Source organism: Dipodomys spectabilis, unplaced genomic scaffold (assembly GCF_019054845.1).
Source record: "Dipodomys spectabilis isolate Male_0828 unplaced genomic scaffold, ASM1905484v1 ptg000405l, whole genome shotgun sequence".
Lineage (NCBI taxonomy): Eukaryota > Metazoa > Chordata > Mammalia > Rodentia > Heteromyidae > Dipodomys > Dipodomys spectabilis.
In genome coordinates, this window is record NW_024871082.1 from 460,389 (window position 1) to 485,086 (window position 24,698).

Consider the following 24,698-nt stretch of genomic DNA (forward strand, 5'->3'; position numbering starts at 1 on the left):
TTGTTAGTGCTGGCATCTGAACTCACACCCTACAAGGCCCAATTCATGAATGAGTGAGTGTCACCACGCCAGCCTGTGGTATATGGAGCCGACAATCAGTTCCCAGCACCTGATATTTAGCCCCAGGGGTTGACAAACCAAGAACAGATGGACATGCAGATGGTAGTACACAAATAAATATAGATCTTTATAGAGTGCCAGAGATGTCTATATATTGTTTAGTTATATAGGCTACATTCCTACCAATTCTTGGGTATTTATTATGCCTCCATGTAATTAATATTACTGTTTTCATCCTTAATGTATTATTCATTATATCTACCACTGTCCTGAAACTATTTTCTCCATGTAATTAATAGTATTCTTTTAATGTGTCAAAAATATTCATTAAAATCCATCGGCCTCCTAAAATCACTCTCTAATTTTATGCTAGTATCATTCAAGAACAAGTAATTCAACTTGGACATTCATAACTTTCCATCGGTATTCCTATGAATAGGAACGAGACAATTAGGATCTCCCTCCATTGGTAGGGGTCAGGACCTGGCTCGAACACAGGGCCTATGTTGTCGTGTTGGCCCATGGCTTCTCTGGAAGAACGACAGCCTTCAGGAATGAAAGGTTACCAACACTTTTCAGCCCTGTCATTTAGACCCAAGATGGTTACCTTGAAAAGAAAACAAATGTAAAACCGGAAGCCATCTGCAAGTTACTGGGTTTTTTTTTCCTGTGTCGTTGTATTTATTTATTTTTACTTTCAGCCTTTGAGGCCCAGGAACCTAGGTTCGGCTGTGGGTCCAGTGGCTGCAACCCAGCCTAGAGTGATGAAAGCTGAGGCAGAGTTGTCATGCCCTGAGTTCAAGCCCTGTGCTTGACAAAATAAAAATATATAATAGATACATGCATACGTACATATACATTAAAATATTTAAACAATTATTAGGCTACTTGGCATTGTATTCATGCCATTTTTTTCTGCCAGGCCTAGGATTTGAACTCAGGGTCTGAGTAAATCTGCATTACTGTGGGGGAAGGGAAAGCTCACAGTGCTGGAAGACAAAAAGACAGGCCTGTTCCTAGCACTCGTAAAAATAATATTTGTATACATTTTAAATACATGATTTATATTTAAATACACATGTTTACTGCATAATGCAGTTAGTGCAGTTATTCATTTTATTTTGTTTTTTATTTATTCATTATATATTTTAGAGTGTATGATTACATGTATGATATTTTTACATCCTATTACACAGAACATAGATTTGCCTATGTATTATACATCATTCCTGAGACCAGGACATTCACTGATAAGGAAAACTAGTGGGACAATTGTCTTCTTCCACCAGGATTAAGTTTTTGGCAGTTCTGTGATTTGAACTCTGGGCCTAGAAGGCCCACTTCATGAATGGGTCAATGTTAGCACACAAGTCTGACGCAAGTGAAGTTGTCGGGCAAATTTGAGGACCTGAGATGAAGCCGTAGGAGTGGCCAATATATAAACAGATAGATGTGTAGATTGCAGCATGTGTGTGTATTTACATATGTATATGAATCTATAAATAAAGTTATATATAGAGACAGATAGACACTTTTGTATATTCTAGTGTATAACTCTATATAAAGAATGATGACCTATATCTTATTTTTATATATTCTATTACTATGAATTATTTGGTCTAAAATTATGCCTCCATTAATTAATCACGGTGGGAGACTTAATAAAGTATTAATTAAATTAGTCAATGACCTATATTTATTGCATACAATCTTATACTACAATGACTAGCTAATTAATAGTTCAATTGGTACATTACAAAGATTCTATTATTGTTCCTATAAATAGGAACGAGTAGGTGAAAGTTCTAGTATCAAACTCGGGCCTAGGTGTCTTGGTTGTGCTCAGGCTTCACTGACAGCCCACCAGCCTTTGGCCATACAAGGACATGTACAATTTTCAAGCTGAGTCATTGAGAGTCAGGATGGTCACAGTGCAAAGGAAACAAAGTTAAAACTGTTGTCTAAAACTTCCTAGTTTTTCTCCTCCATCTTGGTTGGTTTATTTTTTTTGCCAGAGCTGGGATTTGAACTCGGGTCGTAGGATCCCTGGATCATCTTTGGGTTTAAAAGCTGCACCCCAGCCTAGGGTAATCAAGGCTGAGGCAGAGTTGTGGCAACCTGAGTTCAAGGCCCGTGCCTGTCCTCCCAAAAAAGTTAAGGTCCTGGCTAGGAGTATGGCCATTTTATCTGCCATACCTGGAATTTGAACTCAGGGACTGGGTGACACTATTGTGCTCTGGGTGAAGTGAAAGCTAATCTCCTAGAGGAAAAAAAAATCTGGAGCATTTCCCCGTGTGTGAATTCCAGCCCTAGAAATGGCAAAAAAATAATATCTATATACATGTATAATATATATCATATACATGTATTTGCATAGATATTACATATTGTATCTAGGGCACAATCTTTCCACAGAAAGGAAATCAGGTCAACATTGGCTTCTTACTCCCCTATTGACCTCGGCACTCCTGGGATTTGAACTCAGGGCCTGGAATGTCTAATTCATCAAGGGGTCAGTTTATGCACAGCAGCCTCAAACAAATTCAATGCCAGGCAGTTCCCAGGACCTGAGTTCTAGCCCCAGGAGTGGCCAATATATAAGTAGATAGATGTGCAAATTGCTGCAAATACATGTATATAAATATATATAGTGAGAGAAAGAGAGAGAGGTGTATGTATATTCCAGTGTACATTTAAATATAAATATATTTATAGAATGTGAGATGTTTATATATTATTAAATTACATGTAATATATTACTAATAATTATTAGGTATTAAATTATGCCTCCATTTAATGAAGTATCATGGATTAAGGCACAATAAAGTGCTTCCTTGGGTAAATGGAGCTCAGAGACAATTTCTAGGCTCATAGTTTAAGCCTCAGGATTTGCACTAAAAAAAAAGGGGCCAGTACCTGCATGTGTCTGTGTATATATTCATGTATTTCTATCAGTGAACATCATAGTCGTTATGAAGAATAGCACCCAGCTAACAAAATTGCTTTGAATTGAATGGTCATAGCACAGAGAGTGCTTTCAAGACAGTGCATGTTCCTGGTCAAAAAAAAATTAACACCGTGGCTTGGAATTTGCACCATTTTTCTGACAGCCTGGGATTTCAACTCAGGGTCTGATTAACTCTCTGGCACTGTGGGGTAGGGGAAAACCACCATCATTGAAGACAAGAATTTCAGACCAGTTTCCAGGGCCTGAATTCAAGCCCCAGCACTGGAAAAAATAATATTCATACATGAGATCTATTTACATACATGTGTTTACTCCATATGACATTTATTACCCATATTTATTTTTTATTTTATTTAGTATTATTAAATATATAACATTTATTTCATTTATTACATCTTATGAAATGGATTTATTTCCATATAGATTATACATCACACAGAGACCCAGGACTTTCACAGAGAAGGAAAAAAACTGAGTCAAAATTGGCTTCTGACTCCACATATAAACTTTGGCCATGCTGGGATTTGAACTCACAGCCCACAATGCACAAATCATGAATGGGTCAGTTATAAAACAAAAGCCTTTGCCAAACTGAACTGCCAGCCATTTCTGAGGACCTGTGATCAAGCAATAATAGTGGCGGTTAGATAGATAGAGATTGATAGACAGACAGACAGACAGACAGACAGACAGACAGACAGACAGACAGACAGACAGACAGACAGACAGACAGACAGATAGATAGATAGATAGATAGATAGATAGATAGATAGATAGATAGATAGATAGATGTGTAGTTTGCTATGTATATGAGAGAGAATGTAGGATATTCAATTATATATAATGAATTATTAGTTATTAAATTATGCCTCCTTTTAATGAAATGATGTATCATGGTTGAATACTTACTAAAATTAATGTAAAAGTAGTCAATATTCCTTAATTGGGAGAATCATATCATGGTGCTAGAATGGAAGACATTATCCAATACTTTTTGTGTGGCATTCTATAAGAGAATCATAACTAACTGCAAATTTAATTGTTACTTTTATAACATTCCGTTAGGCATTCCCATGGATAGGATTGATTTTCTCAAGATCTCCCTCCATTTGTAGGTGGCAGTCCAGGCACTTCAACTCCAGGCCTGGGTATTTTACTTCAAAATGCAAACCATTGGAATGACACTGTGAAGATTTCAGATTGTCAGCATGAAAGAAAAGAATGAGAAGAAAAGAAAGCCAAGTGTCAGTGGATCCTACCTGTAATCCTAGCTCTTCAGGAGGCTGAGAGGTAGAGAATGCCAGTTTGAATTCAGCCAGGACAGGAAATTCCACCACACTCTTATTTCTGAGGGATTACAGGAATAAAAAATTCCCATGAACGGAGCTCTGACTCAAGGACAGAGCACTACCCTTGAGCAAAAGTAGCTCAGGAACATTGCCTAGGCTCATAGTAAAACCCCCAGACCAGCCAATAAAAAAAGCCAGTAACAACATGTCTCCCAATGTATGTATGCATGTATTTCTACTGGTGAAGGTCTAGAGTTCCTATGATGAAAGGTATCCAGCTAGGAAATTTGCTTTGAATAGAATGATTTCATAGAACCGAGAGAGTTTTCAAGACAGTGCATCTTCCGGGGCTCCTCTCACTGTTCCCATTGTAGCCTGAGGTTTTCTCCACATCCGGGACTGCTGGAAGAAGTCTTCCTCATTGTCGGAACAGGCCTTACTCCTGTACAGCTGAGTGATAAAAAAAAAAACTCCTTCTAGGCCAATTAGTGACGAGTTTGGGTAGGCTCTGAAGGCCAGGAGAAAAAGGCCACTATGTACCTCAAGCTATCTTTCTGCCGAGAGCTCTGTTGTGACAGGAAGACTTCATTTTTGCACCTCCCGTGGCCAAGTTCCCTGCACTTTTTCTGTCTTTGTTAGACTATGTTCCAGTGTTGAAGTAACCTGCTACAATTAATTCAAGGGTCGTTCTGACAGACAACTAGGGAGCTGAACCTAATGAAATGATTCAATATTGGCAATGATGCCTCCCTGGGTTTCCAAAAGCTTGCTAAATCAAAGCACATGTGTAATATCACTATGCTTCCTGTCACCTAGGGCTGGTGAAACTCATCAGATTTTGAAATTTTGACCTCTCCTAGTTGGGCCCTGGGTAGCTGTGTTTCAGGGTTGAACACAGGACCTGGATACTGACCATGAGCTCAGAGCAGAATTTCAGTTCTTTATCATCTGGTGTCACAGCTTCACTTCTGGTATCTGTGTGTGTATGTGTTTGTGCATGTATGTGTGTTCATATACTTGTCCTGGAGCTTCAAACAGGACCTGAATACTGTACCTGAGTTTCTCCTGTACAAGTATAGCACTCTACCACTTGAGGCACACAGCCACTCCAGGCTTTTTTCTAGTGATGCAGTACTAATGAAATCAAACCCAGGGATTCATACATGCAAAACGCTGTACTCCTAAGACACATTCCCAGCACTCTACTTCAGGTTTCTTTCTTTCTTTTGTTGGAAGTTGGAGGAATTTAAGTCTAGGCCTGGGTGCTGTCCTTGAGGTCTTTAGCTAAAGCTAATCACTCTACCACTTGAGCAACAGCACCCCTTGAGGTTCTTGGTGGGTCAGTGGAGAGAAGCATCTCAAGCAATTTCCTGCCAAGGCTGGCTTTGAGCCATGATCCTCAGCTCTCAGTGTCCTGAGTACCTAGGATGACAGGCACAAGTCAGCAGTGACTAGCTTCCACTTCAAGTTTCTAAGTCGTGAATAGGAGATAATAGTCTCATGGGACCTTTTGTGTCTGGGATAGTTTTGAACCCAGATCATCAGATATCAACTTCCTGAGTAGGCAGCATGACAGACCTCAGCTACTACACGCCTAGACTGTAACACTCTGTTGCAAGCGGATACTTGGCTCCATGTGGTAGAGCGCTACCCATGATCCCCACTGGTAAGTGTCAGTGGCTAGGCCCTGAGTTCAAGGTTCATGATCAAGAAACACAAACCAAAACAATTGTCTGCAGGAGACAACTCACTAGAGTTAGGTACATACGTAATTTTGGCCCTAACATGAGGACATAGCTGAGCCACAATTTTCTCATCTGCACAATCATCTTACTTGTGGACCTCTTACAAGAACTAGATGAAAAAATGAAAAAATTCACCCCATGAAGGACTCAGCACACAACAACTCATGAAAGACTCATCACATTGCTGTAACCCACATAATGTCATTAGAATTAGGATGCTTTAATCAGTATCACCATTCTTTCAGAAACACGCCACATACAATCCAAATGTAGATTTTAGAGTGCTTAACTTTTTTCGGAGGAGGGAGTCAGCCACGGGGATTGCACTGAAATGTTGGAGGTACTGTACTAAGGTCTTTTGATCAGACTAGAACTCTACCACTTTAAGCCACAGCTCAAAGTTTCACACACTTCCTGCTAGGGCTGGGTTTTAAACCCACCAGTGTCAGATCTCAGCTCCCGAGTATCTTGGATGACAGAGTGAGCAATCCAACAGCATCTAGTCCGTGGAACTGAGTTCCAGCAGTTTACCTCTGGCTAATACAGGTTAGATGGCAAATGTCAGCTCTAGACTACCAGCTTGCTTTTTGATGAGGTATTTGCAGCCCTATCCTTATAGAGTTGCAGTCAGATCATTCTATCTTTTCCTTTTGTTTGTTTTGGTGCCAGTCCTGGGTCTTCAGTAAGGATCTAGACACAGTCCCTAAGCCTTTATGCTCAAAGCTAGTGCTAGAATGTTTGAGCTACAACACAACTTGTGGATTTTTCTATGCACATGGTAGTGAGGAATCGAACTAAGGGCTTCGTACTTACTGGGCGAGCACTCTACCACTGAGCCTCAGTAGTGAAAGGGTATAAACAGATAAATGTATAGATTGGCAGATAGACAGACAGACAGATAGATAGATAGATATATGTAGATATATTTAACGAGAGATGTCTGTAAATTATAAAATTGCATATATGATATTTCTACCAAATATTGACAATTTAATTATTCCTTCCTTTTTGAAGTATCATGATTGAATACATAATAATTTATTAATTGAAAATTAGTCAATGTAGTATAATTGTTGTGTATAATTTTATAATATAATCATACACTAACTAATAATGTAATTGTTACTTTTACAACATTCTATTTGTAAAGATGTCTATTGGAAAGCGTTTCTTTTTTTATTTTATTTTATTTTTTAATTTTTTTGGGGGGGTCCGGTCATGGCGCCTGAATTTTGGGCCTCGTCGCTGTCTCTCAGCTCTTCAACTCAAGGCTAGCGCTCTACCACTTGAGCCACAGCGCCACTTGCAGCTTTTTTCTTTTTGCTTATGTTGTGCTGAGGAATCGAACCCAGGGCTTCTAACATTCAAGGCAAGTGCTCTACCACTGAGCCACCTTCCCAGCCCTGGAAAGTATTTCTTAGAATCTCCTGCCAGACATTCATTAGTGGGAGTCCCCGGATTCAACCTTCAGGCCTAAGTTGCTGATTTCGGCTTGGCTTCCCTAATAGCCCGCCAAACATCAGCAATGTAATGTCATGTATATTGTCTAGGCATTGTTATTTAGACCCAGGATGGTACTATACAAAGGGAAAAAAAAGTAAAACCACCTGATTGAACTTCCCAGTTTTATCCTTTTCCTTTTTATTTTTTTTGCCAGCCCTGAGATTTGAACTCAGGACTGAGGATCCCAGGATTGACTTTGGAAGAAATGCCAACATTTGAGTTCAAGCCTGGTGTTTGGCCTAAAAAAAATAATAATTATAATGATAACAATAACAATAATATTGATGATGATGATAAGGCCCTGGCTTGGAATTTGCACCATTTTACTGGCAGGCCTGGCATTTAAAATCAGGGTCTGGGTAACTCTTGTGGCACTGTGGGTGAAGGGGAAGATCACCGTCCTTGAAGACAAGAACTTCAGAAAAGTTCCAAGGGCCTGAATTGAAGTCCCAGTACTGGAAAAATAATACTCATATATGAGATCTATTTACATACATGGGTTTATTCCATATGACATTTATTACCCTTATTTATTTATTATAATTACACATAAAACATTTATTTTATTACATCATATCACATATACTGAGACCCAGGACTTTCACAGAGAAGGAAAAAAATGTGTCAAAATTGGCTTCTTACACCATGAATACATTATTGGCCATGCTGGGATTTAAACTCCCGGCCTACAATGCCCAATCTACAAATGGGTTCACAATCTTAGCCAGGAAGTTCTGAGCACTTGTGAACAAGCCACAGTAGTGCCATATATATTGAAAGATTAAAAATTGACCATTACCATTACTAACTTGCTAACTGCTGATTCTGCTTCTGTAAACTTGCTTACGCTAGCATTGGCCCTTCCCTTCCCAGAAATGAGTTAAGAAGTTTCAGGGACCAGATGCCGGCCCCAGGACAAGGTCAATGGTCGTAGATAAAAAACAGACAGTACGTGTTCCTCAGTTCCCATTTAGAAATTCCCCAGACAGGACCTTGAGATAACGACCACCTGGCAAGACCACAAGCTAAGCCAAATGTCAACCAATCATAGGCCTGTAAACATGTAACCCCCCCCTTAAACCAACCATGGGCCAGTCATTTTACAAAGAGTGTTACAAAATTTCCCGCGAGGCAAAGTGATTGTTGGTGTATATGGTGACCTTTAAATGGACCAATCATGGGATGCTTTGTGTTATGCGTTAATCTTGTGGTTTTTGCCTTTAAATTAGCCTGTAATCTCTGCTCGGGGCTCCCTGTCTTCTTGGGACAGAGAGTCCTTTTGTGCAAACGTCAAATAAACTCCTCTTGCTTATTGCATCTCCCGGCCTGGAGTCTGAGTTTTCTGGGGCGCCCTCCTGTTGACAAAAGTATCCTAGGGGACTAGGGTCTTTCAACATATATATATATATATATATATATATATATATATATATATATATATATATATATATATATACACATAAACATATATGTATATATGTATATATATATATATTGTATACTGACAGAGGGAATATGAGGATATTATTAAATTATATATTTTTACATATTATGAGTTATTAAATTATGCTTCCATTTACTGAAGTATCATCATTTAATACTTATAAATATTAATTTAAAAATAGGTCAATATCCTTAATCATACTATGGTGCTAGAATGGAAGATATAAATTCAATAATTTTTGTGTGGCATTCAAAAATAGAGTCATGAATTAACAGCAAATTTAATTATTACTTTTATAACATTCCATTAGCATTCACATGAATAGGAATGAGTTAGTCAGGATCTCCCTTTATTTGTGGGTGGCGATCCTAGCATTTGAATTCCAGGCCTGGGAAGTTTACTTCGAATGCAAACCATTGGAATGATACCGTGGAGAATTCAGATTGTCACGAAAAAAATGAACAACAAGAAGAAAAGGAAACGAGGTGTCAGTGGCTCTTGCCTGTAATCCTAGCCCCTCAAGGGGCTGAGATGCCAATTTGAATTCAGCCTGGGTAGGAAAGACTGAGATATTCATATTTCTTAAGAGATCACAGAAAATCAAAACAAAATAACAACAAAAAAAAACCCTGAGTGGCCCTGTGGCTCAAGATGCAGAGCACTACCCTTGAGAAAAGGGCTCAGGGACATGGCCTGGATGATGGGCATTCAGCAGGTTGCCCATGCCCAGTCCCCCAACCTGGGCAAGCTGGAACAAGCCCTCAGAGAGTACTAAGTTTGAGCAGGCACGTTGAAAAAACATCCTTCACTGCAGTTTAAGGACTGAAGCCAGGAAGCATTTGCCTGGGCTGGTGTGTGCAACTGGTGTGTACAACAGGTGAATTATGTCCTGGCACTTATCAAGGGAAATCACAATTCTTAGGCTGTAGGAATTGTCGAAGGTTGTGGCTCCTTATCCTCTATCCCTCTGTAAGATGTGATCTTAGGCCTCTGGGGCCTGGTGGCCATCATTCATTCATCATTCTTCATTGCTGAGTCTCAGGCTGGTCCCAAATCCTGGGAAAGTTAGAAAATAGGCAGCAATTTCGGTGCCAAAAGGGGTAATCCAATAAATCCCACCGTCATAACTACTGTTAGAAGTATGCCTTCGGCTTCAAATCTGGTTTACTGGAAGAGTGCTTACTTAGCACACATGAAGCCCTGAGTTCGATTCCTCCCTAACATGGAAATAGAAAACGCCAAAAGTGACACTGTGGCTTAAGCAATAAAAGTGCTAACCTTGAGCAAAAGAAGCTAAGGAACATGCCCAGACCCTGAGTTCAAGCCCCAAGAGTGGCTAAAAAAAAAGTGAGCAGGGTGAGACATTTTCTACTGGGACTTAGAAGAGAGCCGAGGTTATGGGTAACAGGTAGAGGGCGGGTGCTGTTGCCTCACCCCATTAACCTTAGGTACTCAGGAGGCTGAGATCTGAAGATCCCAAATGCAATCCGGAAAGTCTATATGAGACTCTTTTCTCCAATTAAACTCCCAAAAATCCAGAAGTCCAGCTGTGGTTAAAATAGTAGAGTGCTAGTCGTGAGCACAAAAGATCAGGGATAGCGTCCAAGCCCTGAATTCAAACCCCAGGACTGGCACACGTACACACGCGCGCACACACACACACACACACACACACACATACACACCAAGATAGAGAATTTGACAGTCAGCCTGCACAAATTCCACTTCAGAAACTCAATATTTAAAAAAAAAAAAAAGAGGGAAGGGAAGGAAAGTCTTGCCCCAGGAGGTGATATAATTGGTGCCAAAATTCCACAGGAATTCTAAGATGTGGAACAGGACACAGAGCCTCAGGCACAAGGTACAGCATGGGCACAGGTATTGATTTGTGGGGTAAAGCAGGTGGTGTCGATGAAATGAAGGTTCTGTGGATTCATACAAGTCTGGCCGATCACTGAAAGTTGGGTCAAGTTTTGTACTTGAGTCAAAGGTAGGGCAGAGGGTGGGAGCCCAGATTAAGGCACAGAGAAAGATTAACTTGACTCTTCACCAAAGACCCCAGACAATTTCTGTGGCTGTAAGCCTATTTTTCACAGCTCCTGACCCTCAGGTAGTCTTTGCATGGAGGAATCAGGGCAAATGCAGGGAAGAACTTTTGCTTAAGAAAAGCTTCTAGCTCAATCGCACCAGTGGCTCATCCCCTGTAAATCTTAGCTAATCAGGAGACTGAGATCAGAGATCGTGGGTCAAAGCCATCTCAGAGGAGGAAAGTTAGTGAGACTTTCTTGCCCATGAACTAACAAAAGCCAGAAATGGAGCTGTGGCTCAAGTGGTAGAATGTCCACATTGAGAGAAAACGTTAAGAGAATACAGGTCAGAACCTGAGTTCAGGCCCCAGAATTGGCACCTAAAAAATAAAGAAAAGCTTTCAGGAGCTCCTAGCCCACTATGGTGAAAGGCCAGATCAGCCAGGCAAGGGTGGCTTATGCTGGTCCGATCAGCCAGGCAAGGGTGGCTTATGCTGGTCCTCCTAGCTCCTCAGGAGCCTGAGATGTGAGGATTGCCATGCAAATCCAGCCTGGGCAGGAATGTCCGGGAGACTCTGATCTCCAATGATCCACCAGAAAACCAGAAGCGATGATGTGGCTGAAGTGCTAAGCTGAAGAACTGAAAGACAGTGCCCAGGCTCAGACTTAGAGCCCCGTGACCAATACCTGGCCTACTTTGACCTCATGCTGTGGCTCTAGGCAGAGTACTTTCCAGTGGGTTTCTGATGGTCTTCCAATGTCTATGTGTCCTACAAGTCTTGAGAGCAGCCTCCTTGAAGGCCTTTGCCTACAGAGCGGGACAGTACAAGATAAGGATCAAGTCTTGTGGCATACAGGTCATCGGCCGGGTCATCAGAAGGGCATCTGTCATGAGTGCAGTGTGTATCTGAGCACTAAATCAATGTCTCAGACCACGGTTCTGCGTCAGAATGGGTAGACCAGTTAACGCCGGCTCACAAGGGAATCACAAGAATGTGAATTTTTCAGGCACACCTTGGGCAGGTTTTGAGTTGGGTTCATGAGAGACTTGTAGGCTGAGGAATCCAAAGCAGACTGGCTGCTGCTTGTAGTAGTCACTATATCCCAAGAGTCCCAGGGCTCAGAGCCCTGCTTAACTCACCATTGCTCATTGGCAGATGAAGGTCTGCTATCATGGGATAACTACAAAGGAGCATCCATAGTGTCCTTCCCTTGGTTCTATGGCCCCGTGCTGGGATGGAGGGGCAGGTTCCATGGAACTTACTGCCATATGCCAGACTCCTCAGCCCAAGAAGAACTTATGGGGAAACAACTGATGTAGCTTGAGAGTTTACTATGATTATGCCTCAGGACTGCCCCCAGTTCTAGCTTAGCTTATCATTACTACCTTCCTCAGTGTGTGTGTGTGTGTGTGTGTGTGTGTGTTCGCGCACGTGCGCGTGTGCGCATGTGGACCCATGCGCATGCGCACATGTGCATTGGTGCATCTTAGTAGTAGGGCTTGAATTCAGGGCCCGTGCTCTGTCCCTCAGTTTTTTCATTCAAGGATAGCACTCTACCACTTGAGCCACAGCTTTTCTTCCAGCTTGCAGGTGGTTCTTGGAAGAGGAGAGTCTCACAGACATTTCTTGTTGGGTTTCATCTGAATGTTAGTCCTCCAATCTCAGCCTGCTGAGGGAGCTAGGAATATGACAGCATGAGCCATTAGCATCTGGCCTCGCTTTGCTTCTTGGATAAAACAGAATAACTATTTCCTAGTCAAACACCCATCTACAGCTATCCCTCCTTTCCCTTCCCCTAACCCTCCGGGATTCAGAGGAAACATATTCTCCCCTGAGGACAAAGAAATAGGATTCCCTGACAGGTTTGAGCTTTATGTTCTCCACAGAGTCAGGGGCTGCTGGGAGCTGATGTAGAGGTCAGAGATGTAGGTCAGGGCAAGTAGACAGCTGTTAGAACAGAAAGTATGAAAAGACATCCGTGCAGCGGCATGGCAGTGGCTCATGCTTATAATCCTAGCTACTCAAGGCTGACACTGGAGGATCAATCAAGATTCAAAGCTAGCCTGGACATACTCTTATCTCCAAAGAATCACCAAAAAGCTGGGGAGAAGAAATACTATAATTCAAATGTTAGAGCACCAAACTTGTGAAAACAAGCTAGGCTTTTCAAGCCTTGGTAAACACACACACACAAACACACACACACACACACACACACACACACACACACACACACACACACACACACACACACACAAGCCATATGCATGCAAAATCAGAGATTTCTACACTGTAACCTTTGGGTATTCTCTACTTTTTTCCCCACTCAATCTGGTGGTTGTTGGCCTGGGAGTTCGATGCATCCAACACCACCTGACATCTATAATTTTGGGGAAAACACTGGCTATAATGTCAGCCTTCCCCAATCCCATCCCTTGATTGGGTCATGGTCTATCCAGACCCTTTGGGGTTCCTTTTACAGACTCGCCAAGATCTTTAAAGAGGCATCACATGCTGGTCACTGGTGGCTCACGCCTGTCATCCTAGCTACTCAGGAAGGTGAGATCTGGCTTCCAAGCCAGCTCGGGTAGGAAAGTGTGTGAGACCCTTATCCTTTAAGAACCATCAGAAAACAAGAAGTGCCCCTGTGGCTCAAGTGATAGAGTGCAAGCCTGGAGAAAAAGAGCTCAGGAACAACGCTCATGGACAACTACAAGGAGAGGCATTGCATGTTAGTTTTGGGATTGGCATGGGCCAAATACTGTAAATTTCAAGTGCACCAAGATAAAGCATTACCTCCTTTAGGCCCATGCTCCTCTATCTTGTCCAACCCATGGCCTTGGCCGAGCTTTGGGTCAAGAGGGCTCTGGCTTGATGGGAAGGTCCCATGGAGGAAGATCCCAGACCAATTGCACTGGCTCCTTCCTCCCTGCTCACACTGCTGCTTCTGCTCTTTGCCATAGACCTTCTTCCTGAAGTCCATCCATGAGATCATTGACACCAACACAATGGTGAGTGGTCGGTCCAGCCTAACTCGGGGAAGTCAGAGGGGGAAGTCAGTTTGGTTCTAGGAACTTCTACCCTGGGTGTGGGCTGAGGCCACTGCTGACATTTATTTCATTCTGAGCCTTGCAGGGGTAGGGGAAAGTGTAGACAAAACATTGAGTCAGGTAAGACGGGAATCTGTAGGACCACTTGAGTCGGGGAGACTTGGACTCTGGGGGCCATTGTTTTTGGTACTCTTCTCTCAGACGTCCCTCTCCCTCTCTCATCCCTCAATACTAAAAGAGAAACTTTAAGTAAGGGTGTTGAAGAGGGGGCAGGGAAGTATTTTCGTGTGAGCCAGACTTGTGCTTCATATTCATCCTAACCCATAATTCCTATTTATCTGAGGATTGGCCATATGTGTTTAGGGGTGGGGGATCATCCTAGATGAGAATGTGGCTCAGTGATAGAGTGGTCACCTAGCAAGCCTGAAGCCCTGGGTTCGATTCCACAAAGAAAACCTGGAAGGGAGGTGGGGCTCAACTTGTAGACCACCAGTCTTGAACAAATAGAGCTCAAGAACAGTGGCCAGGCCCTGAGTTCAAGCCTTATAACTAGAAGAACAAATCTTTGTTGAGGCTTTATTTTCCCTTTGGAAATAATTTATGCTTTGTGATAAACATAACATGGGCCTCTTCCCTGACCACCAATGGGCCATTAGATGTCCCTGGAATTTGTGCCTCCTCACAGCAGCCTCTGCTCTACTCGGCCCACAGTTTACCCTTCCTAGTTCTGGTGGCTGCTGAGGATTTGGGGACTCAGCATGTCACATAGGGAGTCATCATCCCCATCAGTCTACAGGATGGAGCACTGCAAGCCTGAGTGCACCAGCTGTGGTAGTTCTGGATGTGGGGATCTGCAGCAGGACATGCTCTGTGGGCTAGTCCTGTACGGGGCATGGAATCCTGACCTCTCCTCTTGCAGTTTCCACACTATCCTGAAGTTGCAATTCTTCAAAATCTTTCTGCGCCTCCCTCATTTTGACCACCCAGGAGACTGAGGCCTCTGAAGCAGCTGCACTGGTGGGGAGCTCAGCCTGTGTCAGCATCTGGAGCCCCCTGTGGGAGTGACAGCAGCTCTTGCAGCTATCTACTCTTCATCTTCTCCTGGAACAGCTGGCACATGCACTCGGCTTTCTCCTGACACAGCTGATCCAGAATGAACATTTGTCCTTTACATGCCAGGAGGGATTCCAGGGCAGTGCGGATATGTGCCGACAGCTGGGTGCATCAATGGTGGAGCTCATCTGCAGGACTCTGGAAGTCCACCTCATCAGGAAGGTTGTGGATGAAGCAGATATTCTTCTCGGGACTGAGCTGTCTGGAGAAGGGGGAAGGGGGAGTGCCTGCAGCAGTCAGGCAGGAGTTTCCCCCTGTGGATCTCAGCTTCTGAGAGTGCTAACAGAGCCACATCCCTCTCAGTTTGGGGGACATCTCCATCCTCTGCCATGGGCCCATTGAGGAGAGTCGCTTCCTCAGATTTTGTTTCTCCAGGGTTCACAGATTCCCTTTCCCCAGGGAAAGCCAGGAACCTCAGCTGGGCCTGCAGGTGCTTCCTCTGTGGACTGATCACTTCCAGGCACTTGAAACTGTCCTGCCATTTGGGGGCACTACCTAGTCCCCCCAGTTGGTCGGACCCTGCACTTGTTTCAGCTGCTCCAACAGCTGAGTCTGCTTCTGCAGGTGCTACTGCAGTACCTACTACTTGGAGCACAGCTGCTCATTTGAAGTGATGTGATGCTCACAGGTGGCTTTGAGCTCCTGCAGCTAGGCCAGAGACTGCTCCTGCTGGTCCTGCAGCTCCCGAATCACTTGGCTCTCTCTCTCTCTCAGCCACCTCTTTCCATTTCTCTATCTTCTCTTCTGAGCAGTCCAGCTGTTCCCGCAGATGTTTCTTCACCTGTTGCTCTGAGTCCACGATGCTGGAGAAATCCTCCTTCTCACTGCTCACCCTATGGAGAGCGTCCCGTAGCAAGGCCAGCTGTTCCTCCAGCTGTGGGTTGCATACACATGCACATCGTGGGGTCTCGGGGATCTCCTGCCGATCCTTGGTTTTCTTCTCTAGTCTTCCCCCTTGCTCCTGCTGCTCCACAATCTGGAGATGGAGTCTGGTTTTCCTGGACCTAGATATGAAGTTGTTCCTCCAGGTATTTCAACGCCATCTGCATGAGGTAGGCGTGGGCCTGCAGTTGCTGCTCCTCCTGAGATGGACACTTGGGGGGCCATGGCTCTGCCTGCTTCCTTCTCAGTCCCCCCAGCTATTCTCTAGGTGCAGCACCTACCTCAATCCTCACTCCTTCTCCTCTGTCAGTTGGTTTACCTGCTCTGTCAACCACCAGGCCTCCTCCTTCTGCACGGACCTCTCAATGCTCAGGTTCTGTGAGAAGCTGTCTCTCTCCAGATTCACGGTCACCATTCAGCTCAGGTTGTCCTGAAGTCTGTTTAGTACCTCAAACACCTCCAGCACTTGTTGGAACTTGCAGATTCTGTTCTTCCTGTTGCTCCTCTATGTCCAGAGTGCTTCCAGCTTCTCCTAAAACTCTGTGTTCATTTGCTCCAGGTCATAGAAGCTACTGGGCTATTCCTTGAGCTGAAGTGTTACATCATTCAGCTGTTCAAACAACATTTCAATCTCCTTCTGTAAGTAGTAACCACAGAAGCCACCATCTCCAGCTCCCCCATGCAGTGCTCTGTGGCCTGTAGGCAGCTGGTGAGAGCTTCATGCTCCATTTCTCTGTCATCGGCCATGAGCTGCATGTGGGCTGGTGCCGATTATAAATCATTTTCTGCTGAAACCAACCTCTGTATGGGTAGCTTGTGGATGTCTAGCTCTGTTTTTGGTGCTTTGTGCACTTGGGCTACCTTCTCCTTCTCTTTCTCTTGTCAATCCTGCAGGTCTGTCTTTTCCAGCTTCAGTGGTTGGATCTTGGCACAGAGCACCTGGTTTCTTCTTTTGCTGCAGTCCAGGGAAGGCACCACATGTTGGTAGCACCTCTGCAGATTCTTGGTGGTATTGGGACCCTTGACACTTGGACCCTTATGGCTGTGACTGTGACCAAAGGGAGGGGAGTCCTGTCGTAGGCATCACCTTTGACCAGATCCTCCATTGAATCACCCTCCCCAGTGGTGTTTGTCTTTGGGATTCTTCCCTTTTTTGTATTCTTTGTTTTCTTGAATGTTAAAGGTCTGACAGGAGGATTCTTCTGCTGGTGTTCTGGCAGTAGTTTGTTGCCTGCAGCTCTGTCTCAGAGTCTTGTTGTTTCAGGCATCTGAGTGCTGGGATGTTAAAGATGGGCTGGCCACATTCCCAGGCTCTGGGAAATCCTCTATTCTCCCACTCACTGACTAGGTCATCAATTTCCTATTGAACTCCAAATTCGACTTGAGACTCTTGCTTACCACTCAGTTACCTCTACTTTCCTCAACTGCTGGTAGTGGTGTCAACCAACAGACAGCCAGATGGCTGCACAGATTGTTGTGTATGTCTGTTTGTTGCCAGTCTTGGACATTGAACTCAGGATCTAGGCACAGTCCATGAGCTGCTTTTGCTCAAAGCTACCCCTCTACCACTGGAGCCACATGGCTCTACTTCTGGCTTTGTTGACACTGAAGTTGGACAGGGGTCTCAAGTACTTTCCAGTCTAGGGTGACTTTGACCATGAATCTCCTTTCACAGCTTTGTAAGTATCATGGAGTACTGCTGAGAGCCACTGGTGCCTGCATAATCATTGGTCTTGCTGATGTTCTTGGACAGACCGGAGAGTTCCCTATCTTTGGGTTCAAGTGGTGGATGCTGGAGCCCACAGTTTGAATCTTGGTCCCGCCACCTCCAAATGGCAGGAGATCCTAAGAAACTCATTTTTATCCATATGAATACCAATGGTATGTGATGTATGTCATGACTGAATGGGCAGTTCTTGAATGATTCTAGGATAAAATTATATACAGTTATATTCTAGGCTACTGATTGATTTTAATCAATACTTTATGAAGCGTTTAAAAAATTACATTCATGAAAAGGAGACATAATGATATACCTAAGAATTTGTTGTCATATAGCATAGAGATGTCATTTTTTTTCTGCTAGGACTGGGATTGCAACTCATGGTCTGGGTAACTCTGTTGCACTGTGTAGGAACGGGAAGCTTGCTTTCTTGAAGTCAAGAAGTTCAAGTCTGTTCCTTAGGCCTGAAATCAATCCCAACACTAGAAAACATCCAATTTGTGTACATTTTAAGTATATGATTTATAGTTACATACATATATTGAGTCCATATTGCATTCAGTGTAGTTATTCATTTTACCTTTTGTTTTGGATTTGAACTCAGCATCTGGGTATCTCTGTGGCACTGTGGGTGAAGGGGAAGCTCACTGTCCTTAAAGACAATAAATTCAGACTAGTTCCCAGGGCCTGAAGTGAAGCCCCAGCATGGAAAAAATACACCCATGAGTTTAGTGAGTATGACATTTATTACCCTTATTCATTTAGTGTTATTAGACATATAACATTTCATTTATAACATCCTATCATACAGGATGTATTTTCATATGAATTATACATCATACTGAGACCCAGGACTTTTTTTCAGGAAAAAAAATGTGTGAAAATTGGCTTCTTACTACATGAATAAATTTTTGGCAATGCTGGGGTTTCAATTCACGGCATAAAATGTCCAATCCATAAATAGGGTCTTAGCACACCAACCTCTGGCAAACTGAGCTGCCAGGAAGTTCTAACGACCTGTTACTTGTTATCAAGCCACAGTAGTGCCCTATATATGTGTGTGTGTGTGTGTGTGTGTAGATTGCTGTATATATATGTATATGTAGAGAGAGAGAATGTGAGGATATTATTAAATTTTATATATATAGTTACCAATAATTAGTTATTAAGTTATGTCTCCATTTAATGAAGTATCATGGTTAAATACTTATAAAAGCATTAATTAAAAATTAATCAATATCCTTCCATTAGGGGAATCATAACATGGTGCTAGAAGGGAAGATATAAATCCAATGATTTTTGTGTGGCTTTCTAAAAAAGAATCATGAATTAACTGCAAATTTAATTACTTCTATAACATTCCATTAGCATTCATGTAAATAAGAATGAGTTTTTCACGATCTCCCTCCATTTGTGTGTGGCAGTCCTGGGATTCGAACTCCAGGCCTCAGAAGTTTACTTCGAATGCAAACCATTGGAATGACACTGAAGATTTCAGATTGTCCCAATTAAAAAAAGAACAACAAGAAGAAAAGAAAGCCAGGTGTCAGTGGCTCCTGTATGTAATCCTAGCTCCTCAGGAGGCTGAGATGGGGAGAATGCCAATTTGAATTCAGACAGGGCAGGAAAGTCTGCAACACTCTTATTTCTAGGAGATCACAGGAAAATATCCCCATCGATTAGGGCTGTGGCTCAAGGGCAGAGCACTACTCTTGAGAAAGAAAAAGGAGATCAGGGATAGAGTCTAATCTCATATTTCAACCTGAGACCTGCCAAAGAAAATGAGAAGGCAGTAACTCCATGCCTCTGCGTATGTATGGCTGATGTACGGATGATATGCATTCAACAGGTTGCCCATGACCAGACCCCCAAACTGGGAAAGCTGGGACAAGCCCTCAGAGAGTACTAAGTCTGAGCCAGTAGCTTGAACAAAGCATCCTTCTCTGCCATTTAATAACTGAAAACCAGAAGGCTTGCCTTGGCTGGTGTATGTAACGGGTTCATTATGTTCTGGCTGAGGTGTCCAATTGGGACATCTTGCTAGGCTGTAAGAGTTGTGGAAGGTTCTGGCTCCATATTCCATATCCCTCTGTAGGACTTGAGCCTAGATCTCTGGGGCCTGGTGGCAATCACTCATTCATCATTCCTCCTTGTTAGTCTCACTCTGGTCCCAAATCCTGTCAAAGATATTTAATGGCCAGCGATTTCTGTGCTGAAAAGAGTATGCCAATAAATCCCACCCTCATAGTTCCTGTTAGAAGTAAGCCTTGGGTTGTGAAAGTGGCTAAGTGGGAGAGTGCTTACCAAGCACAGTAGTTTTATTATCTTCATATATGTCATGATCTGTCTGTGTATGACAAAGACTACTGTGAAAATAATAAGACCCTTCGCAGCACTTATCATTTATATACCATCAATAGATATGAAGGTGCTTAAATATTACTGAAATTGCTTTGGAACAAATCATGTTCACTTTGACTATCGTGAAAAAGAAGAATTGGTTTCTCAGCACTTTAGGTAAGAACTTGATTGAAAGAAACAAAAGTAAAAGTGAGGAACAACTCAACTCATACATTCAAATGAAACAAAACAACCTAAGAAAACAAATTAATTCAGCACTCAAGAACCTGCAGGAAATGCAAAGACTTAAAAAAATATCAGCTATGACAAGCTTATGAAAATCCTGACTACATGGGAGTCTCCTGTTGTGAGGATAGAGGTTAAAGCCCAGACTGGACAGAAATATCTGCACACAATGCCATGCACCTATTATTCTAAATTCCAGGAAGAATAACATAACATGGACTGAGCCCAAGGTCATATACAAGTATCTGAAAAATAATCAGGATTATTTAGGGCTGGGACATGACAATGTGGTAAAAACAACCATTTAGGGGGCACACGACACTCAATTCAAACTCTAATATTTGGGTATTAAAGTAAAAAGCTATGAATTTAAACAATTGGAATAATTGTAAGATTTGAGTATTTTAGTGGAAAAATGCATGAGAGAGATAGAATGAACCCATGTGCAATACTTTCAACTTAAGTGAAAATGTTTTATGGTACTTCAGACAAAACACTTACCTTGCAAATGAGCATGGTTTTGCATTTTGGTGATGGAAATACTTTACTTACACATATGTAAATTAAATAGATTTTATTTGGGTAGATTGTACTTCTTGAACTAAGAGCCTGGATGATGTCCCTGAGATTTTTCTCTCAAGGCTACTACTCTATCACTTTGAGTCACAGTTCCAATTCTGATTTTCTGTTGGCTGTTTGGTGATAAGAGGCTCCTGGACATTCTTGCCCAGGATGGCTTCAAACCATGATCGTCAGATCTCAGCCTCCCGACTAACCAGGATTCCAGGCAATAGCCACCGATAGTTTTAATAATTTAGTAAACTGTACAGTTACTGTAGTTATTCATTATCATTATAACCTGTGTAATATATGTGTGTATGTATATATCAATGCATACGGGTAGAAATATTTTAACATATTTTTGTATCTACAGTAGATTTATGAAATCATCCATTATAAAATAAAATGGAAACAAAAGTTAATAAGGATCAAAACAAAGGAAATTATCACATATTTCTTGTTGTTGAATGGAATAAGAATTGCGAGAATCCGTTTGGGAAAACCATCTCTACATTAACAAAATCGATAAGAGCTATTGATTCCAATCCATCTATTTGCCCATGTTGTGCAACCTCACACATGAGTGTCAAAATCAAAAAATACTTTTTGCCTTTGCTTTCAACTCACCTTTTATAATTTACGTATTAGATGAAGTAATCAAATAAAGATTAAAATAATGTTATGTGAGAGTATGAATAAGACCTGAAAATGATTTTAAATATGATAATAGCTAATTAAATTGCATATTTCTTGCTTTTACTCTGTCATGTCCCTCATTCCCACATTAGGAAAGTATATAGAAGGTTTTCACTGAATTATATGTACAATTATGAAAAAAATGTATTGAAAAAATATAGGCACAGTGTGGTTTTAGCTTATTGAGACCTGTAGGTGGAATTGTGTTCTTGAGGACTTGCAATACATTGTGATGAAGATGAAGGGAGGGATGTGCTTATGCTGGAAAACTGGCTAGGGGATTGCTCCCATAAAGGTAGTGATGAATTCTTCCAAAAGGTTACAGTAAAATCACTTTCACAAGCATGTTCACTGCTGCACAATTCACCGTAGCCTAGTTACGGAAACAGCCCAGATGCCCTTTGGAGGAATGATGGTTGGAGAAAGTGTGGGACATATACACAATTGGATTGCATCCATCCATTTTGACGACTGTTACATTATTTGTAAAGAAATGAATAGATCTAAAAATATATTAAGTGAACAAAGTCAGAGCAAGACACACAAAGGACAGATGTTCTGTCTCATATTTGGAAGCTAGAAATTTATACAAGTTTACACAAAAATGTTAACCAAAGCATGCTATTTGCAGAGGAGTATTTCACAGGTGTAATTTCTTATAAAATTGAACTTTACTCCAACAAAATGAATACCAGGAAACTATCACTTGGAAGATGTGAGTGGAAGTCAAAAGGAAGAAATAAAGAGAGTTATGGAGGAAGAGAGTGAAGGTATAATATTCAATGCAGATGTATGAAACTAGAAAAAATTAAAGTGGGGTGAGGTTTGGAAGGGTGTGGAAAAGTTATATGAAGATCCATTATATTAAAAAAAACTGATTTGTTCAGTGGAAATACCCTTGTACAAGTATTTAAGATAATGAAAATATAATTAAAAAATGGTGACATCTTATCTTAAATTCTATTTCCATTTCTTTTAAAAATAAAATTATTTGCTCTATAATTTGATCAGAGGGATGGATTTTGTGGCTAGCTAGATCATTGCACATCTGTCTCTCTCCCTCTTATGGTTCTCATAGGTAATATGATTGCTCCATAATTATCCTAATTTATTTTGCTTTTATATTTTTTAGTTGCATCATTTCACATTCTACTCTGTCATTTCCCAATTCATTTACATATAAGACATTATTTCCTATTTTCTCATTTCTAGAATAAGCTGCACATGAAGACACCACTGGTCCTCATTTTCAGTCTGTCCCTTTGAATACGGAGGAAAATCTTTCCTCTGCTCTCTACCAAATCCCTACTCTCCAGTTAGAATAATTTAGAATAGTAAAAATGAAAAAAAGAGAAAATAAATAATAGTGAAAAAATGATGCAGAAAATTCACCAGATTTTTCTGACTAATTCATGCAATGTGAACTATTGGGGAAATACATGGACAGCTCATCCTCACTGGCACTCAAATTCTCTGGTTAGGCAATTCTGATGAAATTGAGGAACAAGAGGAAAAAGTGAGAAATGTTATCAATTGCAAGAAAAAAAAATGGTGAAGGATTCAAGCAAATTTCTTCTTTGCTGAAAATAATCGCCTTACTACAGTGCAGAGACTACTTTCCAGAAAGGTCACTCATGTGAGTACTAGGGATAACGATGAGTATATCCCTCTTCATCGAGAAGCCTACAGTGGACACTTAGACATTGTCCATGAGTTGGTGGCTCAAAGCGGATATTCATGTAATAACTGTGAATGGCTGGACACCCCTGCACAGTACTTATACATGGAATATTACCAGAGTGGCTTCTTTATTTCATCATGATGCAGACACCAATGGCCAAACTAAAGGCCTCTTGACCCCCTTGTATCTTGCTGCTGGGAATAGATATAGCAAAGATACGCTGGATCTCCTTCTATTTAACCATTATATCAAACCAGATCTGAAGCACAACTTGGAAGAAACTGCATTTGATCTTGCCAAGAGGATAAGTATGTATCACTACTTTTTTGAAGTTGTGGAAGGCTGTACAAATTGTTCTCCTAAGTCCTAATGGCTTGGGAAAGTTTCTTAAATTTCAAAATTGCCAGTCCGTCCCATCTGTTCATACAAAATATTTTCACAATACAAAGCAACAGCAATATCTTACTTTAAAAATTCATGGATTCCATGGTATTCTTCCAAGTGAATTGCCTGACTTTGATGTCAAAACATATTCGAGTTGTTTGTATACATCAATAATGATTTCTATAGAGTTTGTGATTTTTTAAATCAGAAATAATTTTAACTTATCTGTTAAAATGAGTAGTAGAGAAACTAAAGATATTTCTGGTGCTTGTCTGAAAAAAGTATATTTTAAAATATTTAATATTCTGTTTGTATAATGTCCATAATCTATTTCTTTCTCTCTTAGATAAAATAGTTTGAATTCGACATTGTTTTATAATATATAGGTTCATTAATAAATGTGTCCTTTCAGATTGCTTTCCATATGGAAACAGTTTAAGATTCCTTTAATTCCTAGGTCCTTATAGAATTTTATTTCTTTGGGATAAAATGACAATGTTATCTTATTTCAAAAGTTTTATAAAGGTTATGTTATGTAAAGGCTTTTCTAAAAAAGTGAAGATTGAATATGCTGATGACAAAATAACTGTTATTTCTACTATTTACATGTATTATTGCACTTGTATATTTGTAATCAACTTTTTAATAACGGTTTTTCATTTCTTGCATCTGAAGAATGAAAAATATGTAATACTTCACAAATTTTCATATCTTCCTTGTGCAAAAGCAATGTTAATCTCTGTATTGTAATTCGGGTAGAGGAGCTGCTGAAGCATGTAGTATCCTGTAAATTTAAGTAGTTAATGATGCAATCTTAAGACAGGCATATATTCTAGATTACCTATTTGTAACAAGGAAACCTTATTGTTCCCATATTTGCTATTCATCTTATTTCTGTAAAATTCTGTGTATGGTGGAAAAAACATATTGTTTGTTCGATTGCTCACATTTGCAATTTTTGTCAATAACTATTTTAAGTCTTTT

The 24,698-nt window shown here is 41.2% G+C and overlaps 1 pseudogene; it reads right to left on the reverse strand.

Moving 5' to 3' along the window:
* Positions 1-24,393: 24,393 nt before the first annotated feature.
* On the reverse strand, positions 24,394-24,490 carry LOC122096951 (annotated as a pseudogene).
* Positions 24,491-24,698: the final 208 nt, after the last annotated feature.